Genomic DNA, 14063 nt, shown 5'->3' on the forward strand with positions numbered 1-14063 from the left:
GCGGAACGTAGAGCAGAGTTGCGTTAGCCATGGTGCCGGAACGGCTGCTCCCATGTCCACTCATGTCCGCGGGCTGTCCCTCCGGAGGAGGATCAGCAGGGCAGCCGAAGAGTATGTGGTCCAGGGTGGCGAGCGACTTTCCGCTGAGAGTGCACTCTGGGGAAACAGGGCGGAAGTAGGATAGAAGCTGAGGGGTGGGAAGAATTCGGGTCTGGAGTTGCCTCCAGGGGATTTGTTGGGAGTGGGATAGGCGGGGATGGGGAGGGAGGTCGTGTCGACGAGTGAGGCGTGCTTGTTGTGTGAGTTCCAAGAACGTGTGTGCCCGCTCCCTGGAGAAATCCCGGCTGGGGCCGCCATTTGCTCGACAAAAAAGTTCTCGGGCTATGTTATCAGTGGCCTCATTCCCGGGATTGCCAGAGTGAGCTGGAACCCACACGAGCTCGATACGCCTATAGTAATCTAAGATGCACATTCTCGATATCTGCCACGCGGGGCTATGGATGCATCCGAGGGTGAAGTTAATAATGTCTGTTTTGGAATCGCTAACTGTATAAGTCACATTGGTTTGGGTGATGTCTAATGCTACACCAGCTTCCACTGCTTCTTCAGGGGTACAGGAGGGGTCTATGAAGTGGGTGATTGGGGGAGGGTCTGCTGGGTGGTAAGCCACAGCTACTGAACCTTTTGGACAACATGCGGCGTCCACCCAGCGCGCGTCCTGTGAAGTGCCATATTTTTACGAAGAGCTTTGGCTCGCACGACTCGGCGGGATTGATGGTATTCTGGGTGCACATTCTTTGGGAGAGATTTGATGCTAAAGGCGGCGTGCATGGCACGAGGGAGAGAGATAAGTCTGCAGCGTGTGCGGGTATGCGAATTCCCAGAGAGCCCAATATATGCCGCCCTGTTTCCGTGCCAGCCAGACGAAGGCACTGTGTGTGTCGATGTACCTCTGTAAGTTCTTGTACAGTGTTTTGTGCATTCCTAATGTTAAGAGCCTTTCCGTGCTAGTGCTCTTTGGTAGGTTGAGTGCTGCTTTGGTAGCCATGCGGATTAGAGCATTGATTTTATCTTTATCCGCATAGGAGAGGTTCAGGTAAGGAGAGGCGTAGAGAATGCGGCCAAACACAAAGTCATGCAGCACCGCGAGATTGTCTGCTTCGTCTATACCGGCTCGTGAGTGTGAGACCGTTCTAAAAAGATCGATGACGGAGTAAGTTGAGTGTTTTAGTGCTTTTAGGGCAAGGTTGTCTTTCCCCGTATCCTGTGAATGCAGGCCAAGAATGCCGAGAGTCGGCGTTTGGTGTACGGTAGTGTCGTGGTGATTAATCGCGATGGTGGCGGTAGGGGCGCGCCGCGGCCAAATAATGAGGAGTGCTGGCTTTGCCGGAAGCATTGAAGCCGAATGCGTGCAGCGTGGGTAGCGATAGCGGTAGCTGCTTCCTGAGGGGTCAAATATGTCGCCATCCGAGCCGTATGTGGTCCAGACCACTATATCATCCACGTAAAGGGTGTGTCCCAAGTGTGGGATGCGGCTGAGAGCTTTCGCCAGGCCCTCCTCTCTGCCTGCAGGGAGTCTTTGGATCTGCGATAGCCTGCACCTGTAAAGTAGTCCACATGAAGGCTAGAGCGCGAACGAAACTGCTTGGCCGACCGGCCGAACAAAACGAACGCGGAGGGAAGTCTACTGAGAATTTGCGGTCCCGAGTCTGCTGTGTAAGAGAGCTTTACAAGGACCATAGCCTCCCTGTAGGAGCAGTAAAGGGGCGAGGCAAAAGGTAGGTTATTCTGAACAACACTTAGATTATGATCTTCATATTTCAGCTCATTGTGATAGAATCTGCATGGAACGCGAAACCGCAGTTAGAGGAATCCGCGAGGGGGGTCGCTGCGTGCATTGCACTTCAACAAAACTTTCTTGCTTATCCAGCCGTATTCTCAATAAAACGACACATTTGCTAGCTCGGGACGCTAATAAAGCAGCTTACATTAGCTTAACTCTCTTCTATAATTTCCAACTCTAAACCATGTCAAGCTGCCTTTATGCAACTTATACCAGCGGTGATTGATTTTGTTCTGTGCATGTTCTTCTATTTTCGTTTTAGGCAAGACAGTAATCCTACATGTACATTTGTCAGTAAGTGCATAATCAAAGCTTGCTTTATTTTTGAATTCATTAAAATCTTAGCTCTCTACGAATGTTTGGATATTTAAAAATTTGAGTATGTGAGACTGCAAAGTTTTTATGTTTGAAACGATAAATTTGTCACAGTACAAAGCGCGATAAAAGACACCTTGCTTGCAATGCATATAAAGCCAACCTATATGAACTCACCATAACACGCTTAGAATTTGAATCTCTTCCGAAGCGACACATGGGCTATAAGGATCCCCGTAGTGGAGGTCTGCGAATTAATGTAGAGCGCCTGGGGTTCGTTAATGTGGACTGAAATCGCACAACACACGGGTGCCTTTTGCATTTAGCCTGTATTGAAACGCGGCTGCCATGGCCGGGATCACGCACGGGTCCTCTGGGTCCGTTTTGCAACGCCCTGAACACTTACCCACCGCGCTTAGATGCATCACCTCATAAAAAAAGGAATCAAATCTTGAACTAGACCAAAGTTAAAATCTTCTTTCTTGCCTTGAAACGTAGATGCTGGTGATCGCAAATGATGGTGCCGTAGTGTAGCATCTGAAAATGAAACGTTGCGGAACTCTAAATAGCTTATGTGCCTTGCTAACAGGCAAGTGGATGGCATTATAGAGGAGGCAAGTATATTCAGCTTTATCCACAGCCATCGTTGTCGCTTTTTCGCAAATGGCTGAGGCGCGTGCCTGTCCTGTGTTTCCCACGTCGATTGTTCGAACTCTTCTACCTGCACGAAGCAGCCTAGTAGCCCGTGTGCTTTACTTTCCTCCCTTTTTGTAGCCAGTTTCATAAAGACGAGAAATATACCATGGACATCAAGAGAAACGCGAACAGGATAATTGAAATGCGAGCATAGAGACTGACGAGTAAAAATTAGGGGGCACTTACCTCCGCCTTAAGGGCGCGTCACGATAGCGTTAATGGGTTCATTCAGGTGACTCTCCACTTACAGAGACGAAACACTGATTGGAGACGACGCGCATATTATTAGGGTTGCTCGAAACAACTTATTAAAGGAAGCTGCATTGTAGCACCCTAAATTTTATGCCTCTCGCGCGCCAAATCAAGAGGATGCGGCGTACACCAGATCGCGGGGTTTTTCCAATGGTCGCTACATTGCGGCGACACTTCCTGGTCACCGACCGCGCGACGCGACTTTCCGATTCCCGTGATGCACCACGAGTGTTGGAGACGTTGTGGAAGTTCCCACGGCCAAGTAGACTGTCTGTAACTCATTAGCATGGAGCCAACAACGTGACACATCAGAGCGGAAGTGACGCCAACCAAGCAGAAAGGAAAACCGAAAGTGACGTCAGCTAAACCGGAAGTGACATGGCTGGGTGGAGAACGGCGGGCATGACACCTCACATTGTCGCACAAGTACGGGGCCGATTGCATTCGAGTGTGCCCGAGATGTGTAGCACAGAGCTGATAGAGGCCTGCGGTCCTCTGTGTGCATCCACATTGGGAAATAAATCAAACGAATGCGCGCAGTAATTTATACTGCCAAGGCTACCTCGTAATGGAGAACGCTGAAACACAAAGGAGCGTTCCAGCTGGACGCAGGTTCCGCCGTCTGAAGTGAAACGAAGACGACAGCCACGTTGTACTGTTCGCAAGCTGTAGTGCAGCGGCGTACATACGATTGCGAGTCTTTTCCGCTGGCCGCCGCATGCCCGCGGCACTATGCGACGCGCCAACTTGCACTTCGCTTCTCGCTTAATTACTACATCTGCAATTCGGACCTTTATAATTACATACATAATCATTAGCATGCAGGCGTAGTACCCCACATTAGGTGAAAACCCACACACATTCAAATTTGCGCGTACACCCAAGCCGCACAGGCGTGCTTCCGTGGCATCCGTGTGCACTGTCTCACACGCAGTAGTAGTAGTTAGAACTTTTTTTTTCAAACAGGAGTCGCGGGGCTGATAAGGGCTTGCGGATACGGGCGAGCTTGGGCCTCGCGTCTTCGGGACCACCGTCGCCGCGCTCTACGCGTCAGATATCCGCCTAGGCTCATTGCCGACCACTTCCCTGGCGTACCTCACTCTCGACCGCACGCACCGAAATCTCCAGACCAACTGTCAGCGCGCGGCGTTCCCGTCGCCCCCTTCGCATGGCAAAGAATGAGAAAAAAAACAACACAGGAAAAAAAAAGCCTCTTCAGGAGCCACGCACAGAGGAATGCAGCTCCCAAAAAGAAAAAAAAAGAACACATGAAGGAATGTCGAAAGAATTCTTGCACAATGCCTTAATCCCACGAGGAGTCCTTGGGGCCGCGAACAGTGCAGGGGCATTCAATCCGCTTCTGCTGTTCCCAACATGTGCAAGCGCTTGCCACCTGTATGGCAACAATGCTAGGAGGGGGAGGGAGTAGTTTTGAGTGACCCCTCCAGCGCTATGGTGAGAATGCCGTTCCCCCGAGGGGGAGGGGGAAAAAGTCGTCGACGCCGCTCCGCGACATGTTTCTGGGAAACAAAGGTCAAAGCTGTACAGGGCAGGCATGAACTTTGTGACAGTGTTTATATAGACTTCTCGAAGGCATTCGATAGCATAAATCATGTTACTTTGCTAAAAAAAACTGGAAGTATATGGAATACGTGGAATACCTCTCGAACTCTTAGTCTTACCTCGAAAACAGAATGCAGTGCATTTCCATGCAGGAAATTTTATCCTCTTGCCAACCAATAAAAGCAGATGTCCCCCAAGGAAGCACACTTGGCCCCCTAATATCTAACTTGTACATAAATGAGATTACGAGTATTAGTTGCAACGCAGAATACGTAACATATGCAGACGGCACGACAATATTGTTCGCAGTCGTTCCTATCATTCTCTTCAATCCCAAATAAACAACACTCTTGAAAAACTGGCCACCTGGAGTGCAATAAATTCTTTACAGATTAATGTTAACAGAACAAAGGTAATTATTTTCACTACCAGACAAACAGCCAGCGCTCCAGAGATGACGTCGGCCTTAGGGGACGCAGATATAGAAACCGTAGATTCTGTCAAATGCCTTGTTGTCCACTTTCACAAAATTATGTCGTGGGACACGCACGTTGACCACGTGACCACACAGATAGCAAAAGCTGCTGGAGTCATAACTAAATATAAATCGTACTTACCGACGGCTGTTAAATTACACATTTACAATTCACTTTCCCTTTCACATGTTAACTAATGGCTCTTAGTGTGGGGCAAATAAACAATTGCTAATTTAAATCGCATACATGTCATACAGAAAAGAGCGATCGGCAGCATAGCAAACGTTCATTATCCTGAACACGCGCCCGAACTTTTCATTAAATTTGACATTCTTTCCATCCATCATATGTACTCATTCTACCTGGCAAAGCGATATAAGTATGACTCGCATGAAATTCTCCGTACACTTGCAAGCTTGCCCCTCAAACATGACCGTACAATACACGCACTAATCTAATTTGGAAAATTCCTTACTCACGTTTAAAACTTTCTGAACAAATGCTCCGTCATGCCCTACCGACCCTACTAAGCAACCTTCATTGACAGAGAATAAACATAAGCACCATTAAAAACAATATACTTAAGTCCTTCTTTGTAACGCGAGAGTGAACGTGTATGAAATTGTTTCATGTATTTAGAAATTCTCTTCTCATTGTAAAATTGGTGTTATACCAAGGCTGCCTTGTACATATTGACTTTTATTTGTGGCTTGAGAATGAGTGTATATTATTTGTATTGCATATTATACGTACTGACTGTTACACTTTCTAATGTTTAAAGATGTATATTTCTCAATCTTCCACTGTATATGCCTTGTAAATAGGGGGCTCGAAGCTCGTCAAGTGGAAACTTCCACTTTTTTCTTCGAGCCGTCGTCCTCCGTTAACCTTTTTCTGAGGTATAAATAAAATATTGGTTGATTGATTGATATATTGATTGATTGATTTATTCACTCTTTGCTCTCCCCTTTTTCAACTATCCTACATTCTGCACGGGGTAGCGATTGTGGCCCGGCTTGAGCCAGTGGGCAGGCCTGTGTACTTTCCTCTTCATTCTTCCGGTCAGCAACAGCAGCAGCAGCAGCTACTGATCCGGAGTACCCAGATTCGAACCAGACCGCGGCGGCTCGTTCGGTCGAGAGAGGTCGCTGTGGCAATAATATCGTGTGTGGCCGGCGTCGCCACGCCCTTTAGGTAGTGGCGGTATGCGACCTGGGGATCTGTGCAAATTTCAGTTACGTTTTTGTCAATGGTGGAGTAGGCCAGTGCAAGTGCGATGGCGGCTGCTTCCGCCTCTGCAGATGAATTAGTTCCGATAGTGGCAGCGGCCCTCACTGTGCCGTCTTCAGAGGCTGCGGCTGCAGTGAACATCCTACTTTAGAATTTTCTGCCACGTCGACATAAAGGACATCGGAGCGGTCGCTGTATGTTTTGTTGTAATAGCTCGCTCCAACCGGCCGTCTATTCTGATGGAGGCTAGCGCTCATATTGCGCGGTCGGGTCTTTTGATATATGTGACCCTGCGTGCGCAGAGAAATCATGTAATGTGTAGGTGCTGTTGGGGTGGGAACGGGAGGATTGAGACGTAGCTGTCGCAGTAGGCGTTGTCCTGTTTCCGTGCAAGTCAGGCGCACTAACTGACCTATATTAATTCGCTCATGGTATTGCGGGTACCAGTGGCCAGGAGACGTTCTGTGCTCACCGTCCGTGGAATACGTAGGGCGGAGGTGACAACCATGCGTATTAGAGCGTCTGCCTTTTGTGTTTGGTTCTGAGTGAGAATGTGGTATGGGGGTGGTGGTATGTAATGCGGCTAATGGTTAATGCATTTGTCATATTGAGGGTCTCGCGTTCTGGCAGCCCATGATTGCGTGCTGCCACCCACCTGATTAGTGAAGCGACCTGTTTGGTCTGTCTTTGCAAGAGCATAAAGGTGGTGGTTGAATCGAGTGCGTTGGTAATGAGAAGGCCGAGAATCTTCACCTGAGACACATGGGCACTGGATTCCCCTACATGTGCAGTTCAATGGAGGGGGGGGGGTCACTGGGGAGAGGTTTCAGCTGCAAGAGTTTCAATTTATTTGGAGAGAAACGGAGGCCTGTGTTTGCTAAATGGGTGGTGGTGATGTCTGTGGTATATTGCACGATATCCTGGGCTCTTTCAAAGGATCCTCCCGTTTTTCAGAGGTTTATATCATCGCCGTAATGGCTGTGTGGAGCCTTGGGATAGCAGCAAGGGCCTTTGCCAGTGGCAAAAGGGCAATGTTAAGAATTAAAGGTGATTGGAATGCCCCTTGTGGGGTACCCCGGTTAGGCAGGGGGAAAGGCAGGGCGGCAATATCCCCAAGGTGGAGTTCCGCCGTGCATCCCTGAAGAAAGGCCCGAATATATTGCCATATGCGGGTGCGCCAGCCTGTGGGGCTAATGTCAAGATATGGTCATGGCTTATTGTGTAGAAAGCCTTATGAATATCCACGGCCAGTATGGCCAGTATGTTTTGAACAGAAACGAAATTGAACGTTCTAGAGAAAGCCTGTTGTTTCTAGGAACGGTTGCAGGCGATCGAGAATGACATGCTCGAAGAGCTTGCCGACACAGCTCGTTAAGGACATGGGGCGAACATTTTGAAGGGTGAGAGTTTTGCCCGGTTTGGATATAAATCACATGCTAGCACTGACACCGCACAGCGCACGGGCGCCTTGGCGTTTCGTCTGTATCGAAACACAGCCGCCGCGGTAGGGTTAGAAATTTTCAGCGACTTCAACGCTTAACGTATCCATGAAAAACAGGCGTCCGCAAAACAATCCGCTAAGCACAGTTAATTCTGCACATTCAGCTGAGTCTGGTGAGTAGCACACAAAACAGCACAGCACGCTGCTAAGGGAACGGACTGATAAAAAATTTGGAAGACGCGTAAGCTTCGTCTTTAAGAGTGAGACGTGACAGCGTGTTGAAGCGTTGCCAAGGAATGCACGGAACGCCATCGCCCGTTCGCCGCGACACGTGGCTTCTTGGACAATTTAAGGAAAGGACGCCTGTCACACAATTATCGCTGTACACCAGTACCGCACCTTAAGGGAAGGAAAATCTCTTCCCTTTCGGTGCAGGTTCAGGTGTCCACCGAGATGCGCCATTTCTCGCTAACGGCCAACGCCACCGACGCCGACGGCCCCGGCTTTTCTGCGACACGAGCGTTAAAATTTGGAGCGGACACTTAAGCTCGAACTTAAGGGCATTGCGCGATAGCATGATGGGATCAGCTTTCCATTCTAAGCAGTTCGACACATTTTAACACATTTTTTAATGGTTTCAATTGATGAGTTGATCAAATACACGCTATAGATATTCCTCGTTAGTGTCATTAAGCAATGGCTTTTCATTCCGAGAATTTGGACACTTTTGAACCCCCTTTATTTCAAATTTTTATATGTTTCATTTCTCCAAATATTCAGTGAATCAATTAATAAATATATCTACTAACTCGTCATTCCCTATCCCATATCAGTCAGTCATCCATCACACTACAAGTTACCATGACGCGATTTTTTTTACGCAGCCTAGGATTATTTCCGCCAAGCGGCGTGAACTATTATTAATACGCCGACGGCTTTTCGACCGAACGAGCTGCATACGTTACCGCGTAATGATGGAGAAATCACTCATTGGCATATTATGACGCTTATGCACGAGAACATGGCGCGCATAAACGAGAAGTTGGACATATTTAGCACACGAGTACAGAAAATGGCAATGTATCTAAACAACACAGTAGTACCGGCAATGGAGAGGATTGGTTCACAACACATCGCTGCGCAAGGCCCATCTCGCGACGGTCTCACTGCAAGCGAAGGGGGCTACAAACGTAAACATGGCAGTGTCAAATAAGACCCGAAATCTCCGTGTCTGGCAATGGAACTGCAGTGAGATCTCCTCAAAACAGGCGGTCCTCCTGCAGCTGGTCAAACCAGAAACCGAGAAGACACTCGTCATTATGCTACAAGAAACACTCACAACCGAGCTGGCCCTTACGGGCTATAAGGCCGAAGGCCACAGAAACGAGCAAAGCAGAGGCGTCGCGTTACTGATTGGAAAGAAGATTCCGTACATTCGGCATGACATCCGCCACACCGCCTCCTATCTACAACACCTCACGATCGAGATCAGACCGAACGACCACGTAGGGAACAACAAAGCATCTTCCTCACAAATCTATACAGTAGCCCTAAGGATACCAGGCAAGGGTTCAGAGGCATTCTGGCAAGATTGCGCATATCGCCAAAGATAGTCCGCTGATTGTAGGTGGAGATTTTAACGCCCCGCACCAGGCATGAGGCTACGCGTATCCCTCAAATAAGGGCGATCGTCTTCAAACGACAACCTCTGATCTCAACTTCACGCTGATCACAGACCCGCAAACTCCAACTAGATGTAGCACTTCCACATGTCGAGACACCACACCGGACCTCACATTCGTCCGAGGCCTTGAGAAATGTGCCTGGCACAACTCGGGCATAGACCTTGGCAGTGATCGATATATTCTCGGAATTGATACAGAGATACCGGGATAGAAGCAAATTGAGTACAAACTCATCGACTGGGACAAATTTCGTTCAATACGGACGCAGCCATCCGACTCATCAGGGGCAAACACAAAGCACACGATAACGAGCTGGACCCAGCAGCTCAAAGCAGACATCATAGCCTCGGAACGAACGATTGCTGCGGATGTTAAGGTAGAGAGAATGGACAGTCGGCTAGCGAATCTTCTCAAAACCAAACATTCCATTCCAGCCAGGTGGAAGGGTCAACGTTTCAAAAGAAGACTACGAAGATAACGTGGCGAACTCAACAAGGCCATTGAAGAATACTGCGTGATTCTCTACCGACAACAATGGGACGAAGTGTGTAACTCCCTCAACGGGCAAATACGCAGAGGGAGTGGGTAGGTGCTCTTAAAACACCTCCTCCATGAAAACGGAACAAAGTCCAAGACTATGCAACGGATCAGGCTAAGGAAATAAGTGCACCATGCGATGCAAAGCAGTACTGCCGAAGCACTTCTGGATGACCTTGCGAAACGGTACTTACCGCATAAATTGGGGCAACCTAGTAACTTACAAAAGACGAACTATGACGGTGCCCCAAACTCTAAGCTAGATAAGGAGTTCAAAGAAAACGAAGTACGCTTCGCAATTCACGATCTCAAGCAATGCTGCTCGTGTCGTTCGTGGACGTGGCTGTCCCTGTTCCCACAGGCGGGCGTGGTCTCACTAGGCGGTGACTGTTCGTATCACTAGCTTCTGATTGCTTGATTGTCTTTCGCTTTTGCAGGGCGCTTGCAGGTCGCTAGGGGCGCATGTCGACGTCCTCTCCTGGCCAGGGGAACTCCCCCTGGTCGGCCAGCCTCCCCCCTAACCAACTCCCCCTGGACGCCTTCTTTCGTGGTGGCGTCTACACCATTCCCGTGGCCTTGGTTCCATCGGATGGTGGCACCATTCGACTCAATAAACCGGATGCGGTTCAGAATGCGCTACAGGCGATTACGCCTCACTTCTTAAAAATCTGTGATGTCCGGCAGTACTGCAGAGGAGGCGTGGTGTGCAGGTCGGCCGACCAGGCCTGCATCATGAATTTGTTAACGTGCACAGCTTTTGGAAGCCAGTCGGTAAGCGCATTTATACCGCCGCACTTGGCGTGCTCTAAAGGGCGGGTGCGAGGGGTTGACCCACGCCTTAGCCCTAAGGAAACGCTAGAGAAACTCTCCTCCGCAGGGGTGATTTCTGTACATCGGTGCACTCGGGTCGTTGAGGAAACAAAACTTCCATCTGAAACGGTAATTGCCACCTTTGCGGGTCTCTCCAGTCCATCTGAGTTAAAGGTGTGGCCTCTGGTTTTCAGCGTCGATCCGTATTCTTCAAGGCCACTTGAATGCCGCAATTGCTGGAGGTTTGGCCACAGCGCGAACGCCTGCAAGTGGAGCTCAAGGTGCAGTGTGTGTGGTGGTAATCGTGACCGTGTAGGAAGGTGTTCAAAATATGAGATGTGTTGCTTGTGCAGCGGTAGTCACTCCGCCACATATTCTAATTGTCCTGCAAGGGCTGAGCAGGTTAAGGTGCTGAAAGTGTTAGAAAAGCGCCGATACTCAAGGCGCGAGGCTATGGCTATTGTTAAGGAAAGGACGTACGGGTACTCAAGTGTGGCAGCACGGCAGACGACTGCGGTCGTGGATTCAAGCCTGTCAGATGCGATTGCTACAACGGTTGAAAAGGCAATGGCCAAGGTCATAAATCGGCTAGTGAATTCAGTAACAGAGTGCATATCGCAAGTCATGGTGGCGCAAATGACCTCTTCAATAATGACCTCCAATGCTGCGTTGAAGTCATCCGTGGATCCTGCAGTACCTACTGAATTCAGTGCGGAGACGCCTTCTCTTGTTTCAATGCAGCCGCAAAAAGAGCGCACGCCTCCAACTCATGTACCTGAAGTCACGACCGGAGCAATTGATGGGTGTGTTGAGCTGATGGAGCTCGATGCTCGAGCTCAGAAACGTAGCCGGTCTCCTTTGGCCGTTGCTGGTCCGTCTAGCTCCCCTCAATCCAAAACAAAAAAGAGTAATTCAGGAAAAACTGGTCACCACAGCATTTTGGAAAAGGCAGTTGCTGCTGCAGATCTCTCGGCAGAATAGGGTCTCTGAGAGTGCTGCAGTGGAACTGCCGTTCCATTCAATCAGCTTTCACTGATTTAGTAACTCTTTCAAATCGATTTTCTCCTCATGTCATTGCGCTTCAAGAAACCTGGTTTCATCCAGATTCTGTCACAAGGCACGATTGGTGTTTCAGCGGGTGGACGCTCATTGCGAAATTCAGGCAGTGGATCTTTCAGTTCCTGGTTTCCATCCCATTACTGTCGCAAATGTATATTTTCCATCTGGGGTTCATGACACACGGTCATTAGATTCCTTACTCTGTCAGCAGATCACATGTGTTGCTTGTTGGGGATTTCAATTCGCATCACTTGACTTGGGGTTATCGAACATACCAGTGCGGTTTGCGTTTATGGGATTGGGCTTGTGTGAATAACCTAAACTGTCATAACTCGGGTTTTCCGACCTTTCTCCGTGGGCACTCCCGATCAGCATTGCATTTAACGTTTTCAACCCCAGGGGTAGCAGTTTCTTCCTGGACTCCGGTTGACTCTGCAGCAAACAGTGACCATTTCCCACTCACTTTTGACATTGTGTGTCCGATGACTTCTATCGGCGGATTCAGTTGCACCCTAGTCGATTACAACAAGTTCAAAAGTTCACTCTGTTCAGAACTACACTCTTTGCCGAATTTGTCTCAGGAGAGCAGGGTGTTAGGCTTATACTCTATTTTAGATCGGGTACGGAGGCAATCAGAGTTTACAGTGTGCGATAGCATAGGCACTTCTCAGAGCCCTTGGTGGAATGCAGAATGTTCAAAGGATTATAGGCGGCGCAAGGCAGCCTGGAAGAAACTTATCCATAATCAATGTCCCCGGAATTGGATCGATTATAAGTTTCTTGCAGCTACCTTCAAGCGCACAGTCGCTAGGGCAAAAGAAAAATATGATGAAGAGAATTATGACCATCTATCAAAATCTAATAACAGACAAGCCTTGTTTCGCTTTCTGAGGTCAAGGAACAGGCTGCCACCGCCTAACAACATTCCCTGTAATGTGCTGACTCCAGTAGAGCTTGCCAGGTCATTAGAAGAAATTGGCAAAGGCTTGGAACACACCGTTTTTCGGCTGCGCTCTCTCGCCCACAACTGCTTGGGAATCACTATGATGATTTCCTTAATGTCTCTCTCCCAGGTGATAAATCGGTTACCTTCTGCAGCTCCTGGTCCTGACCGTGTCACCTCTGCGATGATTAAAATACTGTTCGACGAATCCCCCAATGCTATATTGGAGCTGGTAAATTACTCTATTAGAACCCCATGGATCCCGGATGTATGGCGTTTCCAAAATTATCCCGGTGCTTAAAAAGCCAGGCGAAGGGTTTGTCTTAGACAACATTCGACCAATTTCATTGACATCGAATCTGATGAAATTGGTTGAACGCGTGCTGTATGGACGAATCATGCCCATTATTACTGAAAAGGGACTATTTAACCCCTGTCAGATTGGTTTCAAGCCTGGGTGCTCTATATGGTGTGCGCATACTGACCTCGAAAGCCATGTCCGACTAGCGCGCCGGCGTCGACAGTATGCTGCGCTGGTAACTCTAGACATCTCGAAAGCATATGACAGTGTCGAACATGGGCCTCTGATGTACAGACTACGTGCTCTGGGCTTGCCAAGTTATTTTGTTGAATGGGTGTCAGCTTTCCTGGCTGACAGAGAATTTTATTGTTGTCAACGCGGAGTTTCTACAAGGAAATGTCATCAATCTACAGGTGTGCCTCAAGGTGCAGTTCTCTCCCCTGTTCTATTCAGCCTCTTACTCAGTTCGATTCCGACTTCCCCTGACGTGACTAAGTACGTGTATGCAGACGATATAGCTTTCTTGCTGCTGCGAGTGATTTACATTCTGTGTATATGGTTTTACAGTCATATTTAAATTCCCTTGACCGATGGTTATCTGAATTACACTTAAGTCTTAATGTAAACAAGTGCGCTTTGTTACCTTTTCCGGTTACTCAACAGGTACACATTTCATTGTCTTATCGTCATCATGTCATTCCTCAGGTAGGTTCCCTAAAGTATCTCGGGGTATCTTATGACTCCTCTCTCTCTTGGCGGTCACATATAGATCAGGTTGCTGCGAAAGGGATTCGGGCGGTAGGCCTTCTGCGAAGGATGAGTAGTCCTCGTTGCGGTATGCGCAGACATGCTCTGCTGCTGATTTATAAAATGTATATCCGGCCAATCTTGGAATTCGGTTGCGTTTTGTTT

The sequence above is a fragment of the Amblyomma americanum genome, chromosome 1 (assembly GCF_052857255.1).
Source record: "Amblyomma americanum isolate KBUSLIRL-KWMA chromosome 1, ASM5285725v1, whole genome shotgun sequence".
Classification (NCBI taxonomy): domain Eukaryota; kingdom Metazoa; phylum Arthropoda; class Arachnida; order Ixodida; family Ixodidae; genus Amblyomma; species Amblyomma americanum.